General features: G+C 42.0%; 1 long non-coding RNA gene across 1 annotated transcript in view; it reads right to left on the bottom strand.

Moving 5' to 3' along the window:
• Positions 1-9,923: 9,923 nt before the first annotated feature.
• The window catches only part of LOC308479839, a 35,283-nt gene continuing 30,617 nt past the window's right edge, over positions 9,924-14,589 (bottom strand). Inside the window, exon 3 of the long non-coding RNA XR_013987846.1 lies at positions 9,924-10,047. This is a non-coding gene — a long non-coding RNA (uncharacterized lncRNA). The remainder of the gene's footprint in view (positions 10,048-14,589) is intronic.

Genomic DNA, 14,589 nt, shown 5'->3' with positions numbered 1-14,589 from the left:
GAAGGAGCAATGTCAAACAAACCGCTTTCATTGTGAAAATGAGTCAATAAAGTCACCTCATGGAGACTTTATCATCTGAGATTCAAAACAGTGAGGCAATTAATGGGAGAGTTTGAAAGTCACACAATGAGGAAGTTTGGATGGCCTGAGGCTTGCCCCCCTGCTCCTCTGCCATGGCCACAATAGAGCAGCTCAGGAGCTTTAGGTTTCATATTATGCTAACTAGTGTCATCCGAACCTTGACCAATTGTAGCTAATGTTAATTACGGCTTGCATAAAATAAGCTGGATAAACCATAGGTCATCTTGACCACAGTTTGTTGGTTAAGTTGACACAACAAGCTGTGGTTAATCAATGATGGAAGTGAAAGCTTCCAGAATGCTCCCCAAAGCTGTGCAGGAATAGAGAAAAGGAGCAAAATATTGATATTATCCTTATACTGTAATACTTCAGAGTCTAGATGGTAGCAGTGGAGACAGCAAGAAATCACTATTCACATAAAATTTGGGAGAAGGTTAGGTTAAAATCTTGTTAGGTTTTATCTTGTGTACTGCCCTGAGATCTTTTGATGAAGGCAGTATATAAATCTGATTAATAAAAATAATAATTTTAATTTTAATGTAGACATGTTGGTTTTCTATATGCAAGGAGGGTGTTGGGATTTTTTTGTTTGTTTGCAGGGAGCATTCAATCCTTATTCCCTACCTGCAGGAACAGTTTCCACCCCCTTCAGTTGCAGCTTTCTGCAGACCAGACTATTGTGCTTAGCCATATTTGATCGAGAACGAACTTTGGTAACCTAAGTTAGAGAAATTAAATGAAGAAATTAATTGTGCCATTCGCATTCAAAAGCAATATTCTCAAACTTATTATACATATCATCCAAATCAAACATGCCAATTCTGCAAGTAATTGATTTCATGCCTAAACTTATACATAAATAAGAAATTCCAAACTCATGAAGATTCTTTACATATTCCCCAGAAGGCATCCTGATGGCTCAAGGGGCAGCAGTCATATTAAAAAATCTAATTGTTCATGCTAATGCTACATTTCTACTATTATCCTGTTTAGCCAACCATATGTAGGTTTACTCAGAAGTAGATACTGACTTCCATGGAATAGGGCTAATTTCCAAGAACAGACTTGCAGCATTGCAGTCTTGAATGAATTTAATTATTTTATCATTGTCTCTTCACTAGTAGCTTGAGAAAATTATATGAAAGATACATGCTGACCCTTTAACTAAACGGGACCTAGCAATAGATTGAGTTCTCAGAATAAATGTCTTGAAATTCACATCAAATGCTTTTAAAATAGGTATTGCTGGAGAGACTTATAATCAAAGTAACTTCATCATGAGAACCAGAATGTTTTCTACAGCCAGTGGTGGCCAATGCCACTTGGAGGGTGAAGGCTGAAAGGCCAGTGGCTGCATCCTGAGCCAACTAGTTTAAATTTTGCCCCATCCTCCTATTATTTTTTGATAATGGCAACACTGAAACTAAGGAGGAGGAAGCTGACCTGGGCTGGATTCAAGCAAGAAAGTGGGCCAGTGGGCAGTGCCCCATTTGCCCTAAAGGACAAGCCTTCACTGTCTACAGCAGGTTTCCCAAGTTTGGGTCTCCAGCTGTTTTTGGACTACAATTCCCATCATCCCTGACCACTGTCTTGCTAGCTAGGCATGATGGGAACTGCAGTCCAAAAACAGCTGGATACCCAAGCTTGGGAAACCCTGGTCTACAGAATGAGCTCCAGAGTAACTGATGTAAGTGTGTTCTCATTTTATTGGATCTTTTTTATCATTATTGTTGTATTTTACTATTTTTTTCTGTGCTCCTTGGGGAGCTTTGCCAAACCACCAACAAATAAAATAAGAGAACTTGATTGAATCACACTTCCACATGGGCTATTAATTATGGTTGTTGTTATTACCTGCCCTTTACTACAAGGTGCCAGATACCACAGTAAATAGGAATCCTGGATAGGATCCTTCATCAAAGCTGAGACAGCGGGCCAAATTTGGAGGTCCAGGAGTGGCCATGGCTGGGGGCTCAAGAGCTGTTCCTGCTGCCCTTGAACATCTGCCTCTTGAGATGGTTGCCTCACTCTGCCTAATGATAGGGTTGGCTCTGCAAAGGTCAGCTGTAGAGCACAAATTTAGCATGCACAATGTCCCAAGTTCCATTCCTGGCCTTAACATTTAAAGCAGTGGTGTGCAATGTTGTGCCCTCCCAATGTTTTGGACTACAATTCCCAGCAGCCCCAGTCAGCAGTCAGGGATGGTATGCTGGCCTGACAGCCACAGACAGAAAGTCTCTACAGAGGGTGATGAATACAGCACATGGTATCATGGGCTGTCCCTTGAGTCCGCTAGATGACATTGCAAGGGATCGTTGCCTTAGGAGGGCGTGAAAAATTCTCAGGGATGACTCACACCCTGGCCATCACCTCTTTAATCTTCTACCCTCAGGCAGGAGATATAGAAGTATAATCAGCCGTAAAGGTAAAGGGACCCCTGACCATTAGGTCCAGTTGTGGCCGACTCTGGGGTTGCAGCGTTCAGCTTCCAGGTCATGTGGCCAGCATAACTAAGCCGCTTCTGGTGAACCAGAGCAGCGCACGGAAACGCTGTTTACCTTCCTGCCAGAACGGTACCTATTTATCTACTTGCACTTTTATGTGCCTTCGAACTGCTAGGTTGGCAGGAGCTGGGACCGAGCAACGGGAGCTCACCCCGTCACGGGGATTCGAACCGCCGACCTTCTGATCGGCAAGTCCTAGGCTCTGTGATTTAACCCACAGCACCACCCGCGTCCCTGTATAATCAGCCATACCAACAGGTTAAAAAATAGCTTCTATCCATGGGCTGTTAGGCTGCTGAACGGAAAATAACATTGACTTGCGAGGTGGTGTGGTGTTCAATAAGAGATTGAATGTTTGTGGGGGGAGGCTCGTTTAATTTCACTGTACACAGGTTGTACAATGACAATAAAGGTATTATTATTATTATTATTGTTGTTGTTGTTGTTGTTGTTAAAGTTGTAGTCCTTTGGTGTGAGTGAACGGGCTACACAGTTACTGTGACCACTGCAGTAACCCTGAGCTTAAATGCATGGTTGAGTACAGGTACCTACCTTGCCCCTCCCCGCAGGGCAGGTGACCTATGCTAAGCTCTTACTAAGCTGGTTACTTTGAAGCTGCAGTCATCTGAATCTACTCTAGGTAACAAGCGATAGTTTGCTACAATAGCTGGCAGAGATTTTCCTATGTAATCTTTCATACTCCGACACTTTAAAAAGAGTACAAACATGTCAGTTTAACATGGCAAATGCTTGAAATTAATGCCCGCTAATTAAGGATGAGCAGATTGCTAAGATTTACGTGGCACTGATGATACATTCCCACATGGAATATGAGGCAGCAAGTTGCCCTGATAAACTGCAGCTGTGCCCCCCCCCCCTGCTGCGGAAAACATTTCAGCGGCCCCTGCATTATGTTTCAATGAACACACACTACTTCTGTTTCACATGCACCTGCCATTGTTTTATATTCAGACAAAGCCTGGTGGGTCACGTCTCTGGGAAGAACATTTTGGCAACAACATACGTGCAAAGGATTTCTTCAGCGAAGCAACTGAAGTTGAAGTGGTATTCTATACTAATAATAATCAGGTCGGTGGCCCTGGAGGAATGTCCACGGAGATCTTCAGAGATGTTGAGGAGTTTCAATGGGAGCCATTTTCTTTGCATTAATCTAGTAATTCAATGAGTTAACATGCAAACCGAAAAGAATGCCTTAGGACATATCCTTAAGCCCTGCAGAGAAATAATAACTCTTTAAGAAGGTTGCATGAAAGTTGCTGCTTTAATAATGATCAGGGTTTTCATTTGTTTGGGGTAGGCAGTGAATTGAAGACATAATGCAAATACACACAAAAACCACCACCATGATTAAGATGCAAAAGTGAGAGAGGCATCACATGTGTTAAAAGGAAAGCAAACACTGATCTACAGAAATATTATATTCACTGTATCTATAGACAGCTCCATGACAGTTACACCCATATTAATTTGGAAAACAAAAGAACTCAACTTGTACCTAGGTAGGAACTCCAAAGAGTTTGAATCTCACACCGATTTATTTATTTATTTTCATTTATATGCCACCCTTTTTTTCCTCCCAGGAACTCAAGGTGGCCCACATGGTTCTCCCTCTCCTCATTTGATCCCCACAACCACCCTGTGAGGTAGGCTGGCTGAGACGCAGTGACTGGTCCAAGGTCACCCAGTTATCCAAGGTCACCCTGTGGGGATCCGAACCCTGGTTTCCCAGATCCTAGTTCAGCACTCTAAATACTACTACACACTGGTTTGTGCCCTTTGAGATAGATATATATAGATATAGATATAGGTAAAGGGACCCCTGACCATTAGGTCCAGTCGGGACCGACTCTGCGGTTGCGGCGCTCATCTCACTTTATTGGCCGAGGGAGCCGGCGTACAGCTTCTGGGTCATGTGGCCAGCATTACTAAGTCACTTCTGGCGAACCACAGCAGCGCAAGGAAACACCATTTACCTTCCCACCGGAGTGGTACCTATTTATCTACTTGCACTTTGACGTGCTTTCGAACTGCGAGGTTGGCGGGAGCAGGGACCGAGCAATGGGAGCTCACCCCGTCACTGGGATTCGAACCACCAACCCTCTGATCGGCAAGTCCTAGGCTCTGTGGTTTAACTCACAGCGCCACCTGCGTCTCCTAGATATAGATATAGATATAGATAAAATCCTGCAACCCTCCTTCAAATTGAAGGCTTGAGTGGTCAGCATTACAGTGGTGGCACGAGGAAAAACTACTGGGTGGGCACAGACAGGGCAACGTGCATTTTGGAGGGGGGTAAACCTTATCCTACGTATTAGATTTCTGAAGGAGAAGTAAAGAAAAAGGAAAAAATTGCAAGTACCCACTTAAGTCTCACTGTCTAGCTTGCATAAACAGTAAGAGTTACAAACTTTTTTTATTCTTCCTGATCCTATGGCTTGAACAGCAGCAGGCTGTTCTTTTCCTGCAAGGAAGATGAAGGGATTATGAAAGCTTCACTGCCATAATTTCTGCATATCATGTTGCAGTTAAAAGCACAAGTGCAGGCTAGTAAATAAAATTAATAATAATAATAACAACAACAACAACAACAACAACAACAACAACGGGCAGCAAATGTGAGCAAACCTCAAACTAGGTACATTTGAGTATTAAAAAACACTTAGTGTTACCTGCAAATCTACAGAATAATTTAATTTGAGGAAGAAAACAAATCCTGCTCTCTATTGTGTTTTTTCTTAGCTAGTCTTTCCAACTAATGTTTACTTCTGTCCCTGTGCTTTTAAACAGCAAGCTGGCAGGGGAAGCAGTCAAACTTCCAGGTGTTGGAGATGTGGTAAAAGCTTCATTTCTGTGCTTCAGGCCTGAGATCAGGGCAAGTAAAAAGGAGCAACACTATTTATAAAAGTTGTAACTATTGCAAAAGGGAATTTTTTTCTTCTCTGGACTATTTTAAAATGTACACTGTTTATTAAACATTCCCAGCTGCCACTCTCGTTTATGATGCTGCTGAAGTAATGCAGTTGTCATACCCTGTTATTTCCACCTTCTGTAGGTTGACAGTGTGGCAAATTAACATAGCAATTGCCTAGAAAAACAAACTATAGTGTTACTATAGATCTAATGATTAGGTTAGCCAGTCAACTGACATTGTGTCATCACCTTTATGATAGAATTCACTAAAGCAATCAGCAGATAAAAAAAACACCAGAATTCCTGAGCAGATAAATCACTATGATAACATAAGAATGGCTGCAGCTATAAAATGGAGAAAAGAGATCATAATTGAAAAACAAACCCAAGAGGTGGCAATTGCACAAGTTCAGCCACAGAGATTTCCCAGGAATCATGCATGAATCAGGAATACTTAATCAGGGTTGAAAACCTACCTCACAACTTTAAAAAAATTAAAAAAAATAATTGAAAACTATTTTATGATGCTAATAATATGTAGATGTCACAGACTGGATGTCTTTGCACAAGATTTTTAATTATCTTCATGAAAAGGTTGGGATCTAGATGAGAAGTGACAAGCCAGATAAAAAATAATAATTCAAGTTTCGTGTAACTAATAACATTATTATATGTACTGTGAAGCAGAAAAGAAAATAGTCACAACAAATGCCCTTTTAAAATACCCTATTTTATTTATTTGCAATATAATCTTGAATATAATCCAAGAGAGGGCCTTTGGGATTTGCTGAATCTTTCTACTACGTGGATTAAAATCTCTCTGCCCCTCTGAAATCTGAAATGTTAGAAAGTGCATTTTCCTCTCAAATACTTCTGGGTGCTAGAGTTTTCTCCTCACAGAGTTACAATTCCAGCAACCCTTCACAAACCACAGTGCCCAGAATTCTTTGAGGGAAAGAATTGGCTTTGAATGTGGGAAGTGGAAATTAGCATTGACACTAGTGGTTCCCAAACTTCCTCCCCAGTCCCAAAAAATGGCTGAAAGGAAGGGGGAAGTACTTTTATGGTTTTGTACATGGATACCTGAGGGCTTGTCAACACCAACATGTGCCTGCCTATGTCAGGTAATCACTGGAGGTCCTCCTCTAGGTGTCTTATTGTCTGAAGTGATGATGGCAGATGACACTTGGAGAGAGGGCCTTCTTGGTTGTAACACCCCATTTATGAAATGGTTTCCCCATGAAGGTCTGCCTGTGGGGCCTACATTGATGGACTTTCAGCATCAGGCTGCCATTTTGATCCCAATGATGTTGCGTAGACATTGTGAAGAACGAACAGATATGAGGTGTCCCAATCCCTCAATAAGAATACTGGAAAGGAAGGGACAGACATCTCATGCTCACAACTGCTTCTGAATAGTTTAACGGCCCGGTGCTTTCAACAGTCCTGGAAGGCAGACCAAAAGTATGGTACAGAATGGCTGAGGTGGAAAGAATGAGGCTTACCTAAGGTCATTCATTTATTCTGGGATGTGATCTAAACTAGGCCTTTCCCAACACACTCTCTTAGCCTGAATTGTAGCCTGACGTGCCTAGGAATAGGTCTCATTGACCTCAATGTGCCTTACTTTCCAGCAGACATATATAGATTTGCACAGTTAGTAACTGTATTACATCAGTCACAAGCATCATTTAGAGAGGCTGGGGAAGAATTACACCAATCTCCATATGGTACATCTAATTTTTTTTTCTTAAGATGATTTACATTTTTGGCTAAAATACACTAAATGGCAGTTGTTAGAAACCATTATTTAGACGTATGAAGGAAGAATACATGCCAGAGACTTTAGTCCCTTTTCTGAGCTGGGCGGAGGAGTGGGAGTGGGGGAATTGAATGATCTGTGCTGCTAGCATTGCTATATCCTTCTTTTGGAGGCTTAAGTCCTAAAAATGGAACCTCAACAAATGCTCTCAAAACACACTGTGGTATTTTTGTTTCGTTTCACTATTTAATCTCATTATTTATCCAAGTATAAGCCAGTCAACCCTTTCTGAGAATCTTATCCTGATTGAGATCTCTGCACCCCATATGATATACGCCACACCTGACAATGGCTCTCAATTCAATAAGAAATACAAAACAAAAAACAAAACCTAAGCTGATGCATTGAGAGGAGGGGAGGTCAAGGTAAACCTCCTCTCCTTGAACACACACAAGTGCACAGGGACACACATGTACCTCTCTTTTTGAGAATCACAAATTTAGGAAACTCACAAATATGAGCGAAGGTAAATTTCTTGTTCCAAAGCGGGGGAGAATGTTGTTCGCAATCTGATGACTGCATGCACACACACCACTTCTGTACTAGAATGAGAGACGTTTTTCCATGTATCACAGAAAGCTGCCAGGCCACTGGTCCATCCAGCTCAATATTGTCTACACAGGTTGGCAGCATCTCTGACTTGGAGATGCTGGAAATTTGACTTCTGCACGTAACACAGTTGCTGTACCATTGAGCTATAGCCCTTTCCCATGGATACTCAACTCTGAGTAAAACCATTCATTTTGCATAACTTCCTATTCCCACATAGTTAACATAGAAATGTAATTATAACATCTGCGCAAAAGTGAAAGACTGGCATTCACTTTAGCTGTTTTGTTCTTAATTTTAAAGTACACATAATCCCACAGCAATGCAGATGATGCAACACTGAGCAGTAACCTCAAGGCACAAGGCTGTAGCAAGCCTCTTTTGGTGTTTTTGTTTTTCTGCTTCGTTAATCCGGAAGAGCTTGGTCACTGCAAAATTATGTCTGAGTCATCAGAGATACCATAATTTGTGCAGCCCATTCCCATTAATCTTTACTAAGGAGAGAAAGCTCTAACCCGTGCTTGTTGCTGCTGGGTAGGTGTGCAAAAGAATGTAGTCTTAATCTCCATGGCACACCATCAAAGTTACGCAGCCGAACGTGCAGATAACCAATCTATGGTTGACATCTTTCTGCAGGGCCTGCAAGACAGAGCTGTTCCACCAGGCCTTTGGCCAGGGCACAGCCTGACTCCCTCCTTTGGCAATCTTCACAGAACTCTAGCCCAATGGTTGCCGTCAATTTGATTTGAATTAATTTTATAATGAAATGATTTTAGAATGTTGCATTAATTTATTGTTGTTAGCCGCCCTGAGCCCGGCTTCAGCTGGGGAGGGCAGGATATAAATAAAAAATTATTATTATTATTATTATTATTATTATTATTATTATAGCTTCTGCATTTCAAAACTTGCAATGAAAAAGCCAAAAGTCAATGGCAGAGGGTGCAGATCTAATGCAAGCGCACAGTACTTCTCTGGGGAACACACACCAAATAAAATATGGTGCCCAATATAAATTTAGGAAGCTGACATATTGAGACATACAATTGGTCGGTCTAGCCCAGTATTGTCTACAATAACTGGCTCGTTGGTGCTTTTTCCAGCCTTACCTAAGAAGAAGAAGAAGAGGAGTTTGGATTTGATATCCCGCTTTATCACTACCCGAAGGCGTCTCAAAGCGGCTAACATTCTCCTTTCCCTTCCTCCCCCATAACAAACACTCTGTGAGGTGAGTGAGGCTGAGAGACTCCAAAGAAGTGTGACTGGCCCAAGGTCACCCAGCAGCTGCATGTGGAGGAGCGGGGAAGCGAACCTGGTTCCCCAGATTACGAGTCCACCGCTCTTAACCACCACACCACACTGGCTCTAAAGACACAGAAGAGATTGAACCAGGGTTTTTTCCGGCATACAAAGCATTCTTTAAAAGCTGGTTGAATGTGAGAAATGGCAGAGACCAAAGGAGCTGCATTCAGTGATATTGTTGTACTATGAACAGCAGACTGGAGGTGAAATCGAAATCTTCCTCTCTTGGGCCACTATAGCTTACATTTCCTGATTATGAATGTCATAGCAGAGGCGTAGTGAAATTAAAGCTGCAATCCTATACACATTTAATTGGGAATAAGTACCACCGAACTCAGTGTAAACATGCATAGGATCAGAAAGTAATTTCATAATTTTTTCTTTCTCTTGAAAGAAAAACAAAATATATGTCTTCCTAATTTCTTCCAGCTGTGGTTCCAAAGTGGAACAAAACTATTTAAGATCTAGCAAAGCCACATAATTTATTTCACTAAGCTCATGAAGTTTAAAACATAATTATAAAATCATAGCAATGCATTGTTCTTCATCAGAAAAAATCTGGCGAAAAAATGCATCTTTAAACATACTTTCTTGCTCTGTATTGTCTAGCCCTCACAAAAACCACTTTTGTGATTTGAGAAGTAGGTAGCACTAAACAATATTGTATCTTTATTTGTTGATAAACTGGCAGACTTACAATCTACTTGGCTAGGGTGGGGTGGGGAGACTTACGCTGACATATTTTTAAACCATTTCCCGCTGATGTATCCATCCTCATGTATCTCTGTGCTTTTCAAGGCCAAGGCATTTTGAAAGTTTTACATTTAGCCTGAATAGGGTGCCTTGAAAAGATTCCCCCTTGAATGAGAACAAAAGAAAGCACAGAAATGTTAATCAATTCTAAGTGTCACTAAGCATTTTCCAAGAAATAATTTATGTGGTATTTCTTCTCACAATCAGCGCAGTTTTGATAGTTTCCCCCCTCAGTTCCCCCTTCCCCAAACAAAAGGAATTTTCATGGGTGCTGCCTTTCACAGGGCAAACTTCCTCATGAGGTGAAAGAACAGGAGACTTGTGCCTTTTACAAATACGTGAGTTACGGTACTTGGGGAAGCAGGCAAACCAACAGACATATAGTTAGTATTTTTAAAATCACGTCCCCCCTTTTTTTAAAAAAGGCAAGGCAACATCAAGCCAACCACAAAACCCAAAACTTCCTTTCCCTTTGTTAGCTACCTACCTATGCTGATTTTTCTCTCTAGTCACCCACACTTACATATAGACGAAACACTCAACCTCTGTGTTCAGTACATGTGGCCAGCAACCAGCAGCCATCAAAAGTCATTGAACAAGCATCTTCCAGAATAGATTACCTGTTGGCATCAGCCGAGGGAGCATCTGTAGGTATTAACTTAATAAAAGACTGCTGAAAAGATAATCAGCTTGCCTGACAGCCATTACAAGGGTTTTAGTGATTTGATCTATTTATTTATTTATTTTAAGCTGTTTGGAAAGCAAGCAAATTGCTTATGTTTGCTGTTAGGGTGGAATCACTTTGTCCACTTCCAACTCCTTCCATCTCAACAAAGTCAAGTGGCTGCAAAAATGCTGCCCCAGTGATATAGCTGTGAATTGATCTCATCAAATAACTTGTTCCCGCCCCCCACTTCTTAGTACAGATTACTTGACATCAAGATACTGAACTTGACTTAATTTGGCACCAGTGTCCTCCTTTTAATATTAATCCACGTGCAATAAATAGCAGACTCTCACACTGTTCTCTTCCACATTCAAATTTCATCCATATAGGACTCCGTATCACTTGTTACCTCATCATGCAATTCACCATCGAAGTGTTACTGTTGAAAGGTTTTTGGGTTGGATGGATCCCAAAAGATCTGTGAACAGAATTCCACTTTATATCAGTTGCTCGGAGTCCACAAGTGTGGAAAGAGCTGCTGCTTTCAGGTGCCGCTTGTGGGTTTCCCATAGCCATCTAGCTGGCCACTGTGAGAACAGGGTGCAGGACTAGATACAGTGGTACCTCAGGTACTTAATTCGTTCCGGAGGTCCATTCTTAACCTGAAACTGTTCTTAACCTGAAGCACCACTTTAGCTAATGGGGCCTCCTGCTGCTGCTGTGCCGCTGGAGCACGATTTCTGATCTCATCCTGAAGCAAAGTTCTTAACCCGAGGTAATATTTCTGGGTTAGCGGAGTCTGTAACCTGAAGCATACGTAACCTGAAGTGTATGTAACCCGAGGTACCACTGTAATCCAGCAGGTCTCTTATGTTCAAAAGCAGTTAAAACAGTAAACACAGAGTAAAACAGTAAAAAGAGAGTCACCATTTAATGCTAGAATATTCTGAAATTTTATTAGTTAATGGCTAGCCCCACAGCTTCGTCATGCTGGCCAAGTGACCCGGAAGTGTCTGCGGACAGCGCTGGCTCCCGGCCTCTAGAGTGAGATGAGCGCACAACCCTAGAGTCTGTCAAGACTGGCCCATACGGGCAGGGGTACCTTTACCTTTACCTTACTAGCCCCACATCATCCCCTTACGGACATGAACAGTTGCAAAAGAATGATTTCTCCCTTTCTTCCTCCACACGCAATTCTGGTTGCAAAACGTATTAAGTGTGAAAGGGCAATGTGCTCATTTCCATACATGTGATGGACATGTGCCCAGGATTTGTGGCTCAATTGCAACTGCCCAGAATTGTTGGCATCCATCTGTCCTTTGAGTGTTTGGGAATAGTTCTCTTCCTTTCCCATTTTATGTGCTCCATACAGGAAAAGTCTGCAGGGTATCAGCACAGCAACCATGGTACTATCTAGTCTAGCATTTTGTTTCTACAGTGGCTAACCAGAAGCCTATGGGAAACCCATCAGCAAGACGTTCCTGTCAGCTGGCCATGTGTATCTGCAACTATGCAATGGATTATGATTTTGGCAAATACTATAATTGAATATGGACGTGGGTGGCGCTGTGGGTTAAACCACAGAGCCTAGGACTTGCTGATCAGAAGGTCGGCGGTTTGAATCCCTGCGATGGGGTGAGCTCCCATTGCTCGGTCCCTGCTCCTGCCAACCTAGCAGTTTGAAAGCACGTCAAAGTGCAAGTAGATAAATAGGTACCGCTCCTGCGGGAAGGTAAACGGCATTTCCGTGCGCTGCTCTGGTTCGTCAGAAGCGGCTTTGTCATGCTGGCCACATGACCCGGAAGCTGTACGCCAGCTCCCTCGGCCAATAAAGTGAGATGAGCCCCGCAACCCTTGAGTCGGCCACGACTGGACCTAATGGTCAGGGGTCCCTTTACCTTTACAACCAGTAGTAACTCTATTTCTCCCCACAATGAAGAATATGTTTCTTCACGTGTTACACGTTACACAGAGGGGAGGAAACAGGTTTATTGTGGCAATTAGCCATGACAGTGAAATGGAACTTCCATGTTCAGAGGCAATGTGCCCCTGATGCCGTAACAGAAAGTGGTAATCAACACTGGAGACCCACTGAAGTTATTGGACATGACTAAGGTCGGCGGTTCAAATCCCCGTGACGGGGTGAGCTCCCGTTGCTCGGTCCCAGCTCCTGCCCACCTAGCAGTTCGAAAGCATGTCAAAGTGCAAGTAGATAAATAGGTACAGCTCTGGCGGGAAGGTAAACGGCGTTTCTGTGCGCTGCTCTGGTTTGCCAGAAGCGGCTTAGTCATGCTGGCCACATGACCTGGAAGCTATACGCTAGCTCCCTCGGCCAGTAAAGCGAGATGAGCGCTGCAACCCTTGAGTCGGTCACAACTGGACCTAATGGTCAGGGGTCCCTTTACCTTTACCTAACTTAGGCTCATTAATTCCAGTCGGTATACTCTGAGTAGGACTTTACTGAATACAATCAAAACGAATAAAAAGCATATTGCCTTCATGCTATTATGATGTGCTGCTTAGAGCTCATTGGCTGGGCACTGTTGAATCAGAATTCAGGAATCAAAGACTGGACTAAGTTGCTTTTAAATATGCTAAGTAAACAGCTCTAGTGAATCGCTGTTCCCTGATAACAATAGGTATACACCTAATATATAAGTGGCCCTTAGACTCATACTTTATTGCTCCTTGTTTTCATAAAGTTATGTGTGGAACTTCCCATCTGTCAAAATAATTTTTAAAAGATGATTAATTCATTTGGTTTTAGTTCTACAGATTTTGGTACTTTTATTTACCTTTTTTCCTTCTTCTTTCATTTATATATATATTTCTTTTTTGTTGTTGTTAAACTACTAAACCTACATTGCTCAAAAATTGTTCAGACCTTAGGTCAAGGAAATTGCAGCATTACATCCCAATAGAAAATGTGTTTCCCTACTCTAAAATAGCCACTTAAGCAAGAATGTGGAAATGATTTATTTGAAGCTAAATCTTCACCTCAGCTGTGGCATGACTGCACAATCATTCATAGAAAGACCGTTACACTTTAGATTCAAAGAAAAGAATACTAATGACCAAAACAGTTGTGTGTATAAAATTTTAAATTACATTCAGGGGAGACGAAATTAAAATTACAAAAATCACATGAAACTGTTCCTGTCATCTATATGATTAGAGTAAGGGGAGGATTTTTACATTCTCCAAACTCTCTCTCACACACCATTCCCCATAGGTTTTACTTTTATAGAGAAGTATCAAGTATACAATGTACAAAATCAGTCTGAGAACAGGGAAATTTTTATTTCACTGTTAACAGCGGCCATGGTTCAGCTTTAGAAGTAAGCGACTAATCTCTCTTCGCTTGCAAATATGGAAACACATTCCAGTCTGCATCAACAGATGCATCTAGGCAGTTCAGTCTTGTGAAAATACGGTTTAACTACCTGAACGTGCAAACTGCTCTTGCAAGGTGTGCCTGAACCCTTATATCCCACTTTGATCATTGAGATCATCTGCAGGAGCCTCTGGCTGGTCCCAGAGTTGGTGAGGCTCATTTTACAAGAGAAACTGAGCCAGTCCTATGGGACACCCTGCCAAGAGAGATTCAGTAGGCACCTTCCGTGCAAACATTTCAACGCCTGCTGAAAACTTTGCTATTCCGCCAAGTCTGTGCAGGCAATTAAGAGTGCATCCACCAAAACTGTCTACTGTTGCTTGTTTTTAGTTCTTTTGCTAGCTTTTCTGTATGGTTTTACTACATGGTTTTATATCGCAGTAAACCAGTTTGATATACAGTGGTGCCTCGCAAGACGAAATTAATCCGTTCCGTGAGTCTCTTCGTCTTGCGAAGCACGGCTATTAGCGGCTTAGCGGCTATTAGCGGCTTTAAGAAAAAGGAAACAAACTCGCAAGAAGCAAGCCCATAGGGAAATTCGTCTTGCGGAACGACTCAAAAAACGCAAAACCCTTTCGTCTAGCGA

Source organism: Podarcis pityusensis (genome assembly GCF_964106645.2).
Source record: "Podarcis pityusensis genome assembly, chromosome: 6".
In the NCBI taxonomy this organism is placed as follows: domain Eukaryota; kingdom Metazoa; phylum Chordata; class Lepidosauria; order Squamata; family Lacertidae; genus Podarcis; species Podarcis pityusensis.
Note: the sequence above shows the minus strand (reverse complement) of the source record. Positions and strands in the feature narration are given on the sequence as shown.